We start from the raw sequence: 5,340 nt of genomic DNA on the forward strand, positions 1-5,340 counted from the left end.
GTGGCTGAAGTGGCAACGACGAGGTTGCTCAAGCAAGGCGGTAGCCCTTTGTGTCATTGTCGAGGTAGCCGAGAGCGTAGGGTGGTGTAGCCATGGTCGAGGTAGCCGTGCGAAGAATGTCATGGTCGATGTCGAGTCGGGGTAGCCGGTGTCGAGGAAGTCGATGTGGAGCCGCGGGCGCAAAGAGACGCCGAGTTAGCATGGGCGTAGTGGTGTCGAAGTTGAAGGAAATATGCCCTAGAGGCAATAATAAAGTTGTTATTTATATTTTCTTATATCATGATAAATGTTTATTATTCATGCTAGAATTGTATTAACCAGAAACTTAGTACATGTGTGAATACATAGACAAACAGAGTGTCACTAGTATGCCTCTACTTGACTAGCTCGTTGATCAAAGATGGTTAAGTTTCCTAGCCATGGACAAAGAGTTGTCATTTGATAAACGGGATCACATCATTAGAGAATGATGTGATTGACTTGACCCATCCATTAGCTTAGCATGATGATCGTTTAGTTTGTTGATATTGCTTTTTCCATAACTTATACATGTTCCTATGGCTATGACATTATGTAACTCCCGAATACCGAAGGAACACTTAGTGTGCTATCAAACGTCACAACATAACTGGGTGACTATAAAGATACTCTGCAGGTGTCTCCGATGGTGTTTGTTGAGTTGGCATAGATCGAGATTAGGATTTGTCACTTCGTGTATCGAAGAGGTATATTTGGGCCCTCTCGGTAATGCACATCACTATAAGCCTTGCAAGCAATGTAACTAATGAGTTAGTTACGGGATGTAGCATTACGGAACGAGTAAAGAGACTTTTCGGTAATGAGATTGAACTAGGTATTGAGATACCGACGATCGAATCTCGGGCAAATAACATACCGATGACAAAGGGAACAATATATGTTGTTATGCGGTTTGACTGATAAAGATCTTCGTAGAATATGTAGGAACCAATATGAGCATCCAGGTTCCGCTATTGGTTATTGACCGGAGATGAGTCTCGGTCATGTCTACATAGTTCTTGAACCCGTAGGGTCCGCACGCTTAACGTTCGATGACGATCGATATTATGAGTTTATGTGTTTTGATGTGCAGAAGGTAGTTCAGAGTCCTGGATGTGATCACGGACATGACGAGGAGTCTGGAAATGGTCGAGACATAAAGATTGATATATTAGACGGCTATATTCGGACACCGGAAGTGTTCGGGGTGGTTTTGGATAAAACCGGAGTGCCGGAGGGTTACCGGAACCCCTCCCCCCGGGGAACTAATGGGCCTAGATGGACCTTAGTGGAGAGAGAGAGGGGCGGCCAGGGCAGGCCGCGCGCCCCTCCCCCTTGAGTCTGAATTGAACTAGGAGGGGGACGGCGCCCCCCTTTTCCTTCCCCTCCCCCATTCCTTCATTCCCCCTCCTAGTAGGACTAGAAAAGGATGAATCCTACTCCTATTAGGAGGAGGATTCCTCCCCTCCTTGGGCGCCCCAAGGGCCGGCCAGCCTCCCCCTTGCTCCTTTAGAGCATCTCCAGTCGTTGCCCCCCAGGAGGCTTAAAAATCGTCCCCTGGGGGCGAGCCGGCGATACAATCGGCGTTGGGGGCTGTTGGGCATCCAGCCGTCGCCCCTAGGCGCCGATATTGGCCCAGTTTTCGGCCCACTTCGGCGAATAAAGGGCCCATATGGGCGAGAATAGGCCTATATTCGGCGTGGTTCGTCGTGACTCGGCGTTCAATTACCAACATAAATATATTTTTTTCACATAGTTCATCAAATAGTTCAATAAAATAGTGCAACAACAAATAGTTCAATACAAATTATATAGTTCAACAAATAAAAACTCATATTTCATCACACGTCACGCCCGACGTCGCCCTTGAGCCTCCATAGGTGCTCCACCAGATCCTGCTGAAGTTGATGATGCACCTGTGGGTCTCGGATCTCCTGACGCATATTGAGGTAGTCAGTTCAGGTTGCCGGTAGCTGGTGATCAACTTCGGCTAGAGGACGCTGCATGTAGTATGGTTCAGTGTCAAACAGTGGCTCTTCTTGCTCGCTCTCGATGATCATGTTGTGCAAGATGACACAGCTAGTCATGATCTCCCACATTTGATCTTTCGACCAGGTCTAAGCAGGGTACCGAACAACAACAAATCAAGATTGGAGCACACCAAATGCTCGCTCGACATCCTTCCGGCAAGCCTCCTGCACCTTGGCAAAGTGAGACTTCTTGCCTCCTGACACAGCGTTTGAGATAGTCTTCACAAATGTAGACCATCTCGGATAGTTGCCATCAGCTAGGAGTACCCCTTGTTGTAGTGCCGCCCATTGACCTCGAAGTTCACTGGAGGAGAATGACCTTCAACAAGCTTGGCAAAGACAGGGGAGCACTACAGCACGTTGATGTCATTGTGAGTTCCTGGCATACCAAAGGAGTGCCAATTCCAGAGGTCCTGTGTGGCCACCGCCTCAAGTACCACACTTCAACCGCCTTTGACGCCTTTGTACATCCCCTGCCAAGAAAATGGGTAGTTCTTCCATTTCCAATGCATGCAGTCGATGCTTCCAAGCATCCCAGGAAATCCTCATCGTTGTCATGCACTTATAGATCGATGAATCCAAGTTTGCTGGTGCAATATTCATCTTGCACTTGAAGTAGTTGTCAAACTCCCGGATGGAATTCACAATCCTGAGGAAGAGCTTTCGGCTCATTCGATAACAGCACAGAAATGTTTTGTCGCCGTGAAGTGGAGCATCGGCGAAGTAGTCGGAGTAGAGCATGCAGTAGCCTTCGAGACGATGCCGGTTCTTTGCTTTCACCCGCCCCGGCACCGAGCCACCTCGCCGCGGATTTTCATTGCTCGCCAGCAGCTGGGCGAGGGCGGCGAGCACCATGAGATGCTCTTCTTCCTGGACGTCGGCCTCGATTTCCTCCTCTAGTAGCGCGGCGAGGGCTTCCTCGTCGTCCGAGTCCATCGCCGAGGCAGGCAAATCGCTGAACACCTTGCGCCCGGTGGGCGTGTACCCACCGCTAAACTGCCCCTCCGCGGCCGGAAACGGCGGCAAAAATGCCCAACTGTTGGTGGAGGGGCTGCCTCGGCGAACCTCTGCTCTTATTCCGGCGGGGATTGGCTATCTAGCGGTGAAGGGCGGCGGGCGGTGCCGGGATACAGCTAGTGGCGGCCGAGGGCGCGGGGGTGGGAGGCGAGTCGGGGAAGAAAAACTTGACTTTCCACCTAACGGCGTGGGCCAGCCACGCTTTTCCCTTGCGCCAGAGTCCCCGCTCGCCCCCAGTGCGCCGGGTTTGGCCTGCGATTGTCGGACCCAAAAACGGGCCGAACCGGTGATTTTCGGCGTCCTGGGGGCGCGACTTGGGCGTTTTTTCGGTGCCGACGCCGAAAAAGTGGCATGGGGGCCTGTTGGGGGCGCGACTGGAGATGCTCTTATATACAGGGGCAGGGGGACACCCTAAAACACACAAGTTGACATTGTTTAGCCGTGTGCGGTGCCCCCCTCCATCATAATCCACCTCGGTCATATTGTTGCAGTGCTTAGGCAAAACCCTGCACCGGTAGCTTCATCATCACCGTCATCACGCCGTCGTGCTAACGAAACTCTCCCTCGACACTCAGCTGGATCTAGAGTTCACGGGACATCACCAAGCTAAACGTGTGCAGATCGCGGAGGTGCCATATCTTCAGTGCTAGGATCGGTCGGATCGTGAAGATGTTCGACTACATCAACCGCGTTATCATAATGCTTTCGCTTACGGTCTACGAGGGTACATGGACTATACTCTTCCCTCTCGTTGCTATGCATCACCTAGATACACCTAGATAGATCTTGCATGTGTGTAGGAAATATTTTGAAGTTACTGCGTTCCCCAATAGTGGTATCAGAGCCGGGTCTATGCGTAGATGTTATATGCACAAGTAGAACACAAAGGAGTTGTGGGCGTGGGTATATACATATTGCTTGCCATCACTAGTTGATTCTTGATTCAGCGGTATTGTTGGATGAAGCGGCTCAGACCGACATTACGTGTACGCTTATGCGAGACTGGTTCTACCGACGTTCTTCGCACACAGGTGGCTAGTGGGTGTCAGTTTTTTCAACTTTAGTTGAAGATTCAATGAACAGGGTTCTTTCTGAAGATCAAAAAGCAATCACTATACCACGTTTTGGTTTTTTATGCGTAGGTAAGAACAATTCTTGCTCAGCCCGTAGCAGCCACGTAAAACTTGCAACAACAAAGTAGAGGACGTCTAACTTGTTTTTGCAGGGCATGTTGTGATGTGATATGGTCAAGACATGATGCTAAATCTTATTGTATGAGATGATCATGTTTTGTAACGGAGTTATCGGCAACTGGCAGGAGCCATATGGTTGTCGCTTTATTGTATGAAATGCAATAGCCATGTAATTGATTTACTTTATCACTATAAGCGATAGCGATAGTCGTAGAAGCAATAGTTGGCGAGACGACAACGATGCTTCGATGAAGATCAAGGTGTGAAGCCGGTGACGATGGTGATCATGACGGTGCTTTGGAGATAGAGATCAAAGGCATAAGATGATGATGGTCATATCATATCAGTTATATTGATTGCATGTGATGTTTATCCTTCATGTATCTTATTTTGCTTAGTTCGGCGGTAGCATTATAAGATGATCTCTCACTAAATTTGAAGGTACAAGTGTTCTTCCTGAGTATGCACCGTTGCTACAGTTCGTCGTGCCGAGACACCACGTGACGATCGGGTGCGATAAGCTCTACGTTCACATACAACGGGTGCAAGCCAGTTTTGCACACGCGGAATACTCGGGTTAAACTTGACGAGCCTAGCATATGCAGATATGACCTTGGGACATTGAGGCCGAAAGGTCGAGCATGAATCATATAGTAGATATGATCAACATAGTGATGTTCACCATTGAAAACTACTCCATCTCACGTGATGATCGGACATGCTTTAGTTGATATGGATCACGTGATCACTTAGATGATTAGAGGGATGTCTATCTAAATGGGAGTTCTTAAGTAATTTGATTAATTGAACTTTAATTTATCATGAACTTAGTACCTGATAGTATTTTGCATGTCTATGTTGTTGTAGATAGATGGCCCATGCTGTTGTTCCATTGAATTTTAATGCGTTCTAGAGAAAGCTAAGTTGAAAGATGATGGTAGCAATTACACGGATTGGGTCCGTAACTTGAGGATTATCCTCATTGCTGCACAGAAGAATTACATCCTAGAAGCACCGCTAGATGACAAACCCACTGGAGGAGCAACACCAGATGTTGTGAACACCTGGCAGAGCAAAGCTGA

Source organism: Triticum dicoccoides, chromosome 7A, assembly GCF_002162155.2.
Source record: "Triticum dicoccoides isolate Atlit2015 ecotype Zavitan chromosome 7A, WEW_v2.0, whole genome shotgun sequence".
Lineage (NCBI taxonomy): Eukaryota > Viridiplantae > Streptophyta > Magnoliopsida > Poales > Poaceae > Triticum > Triticum dicoccoides.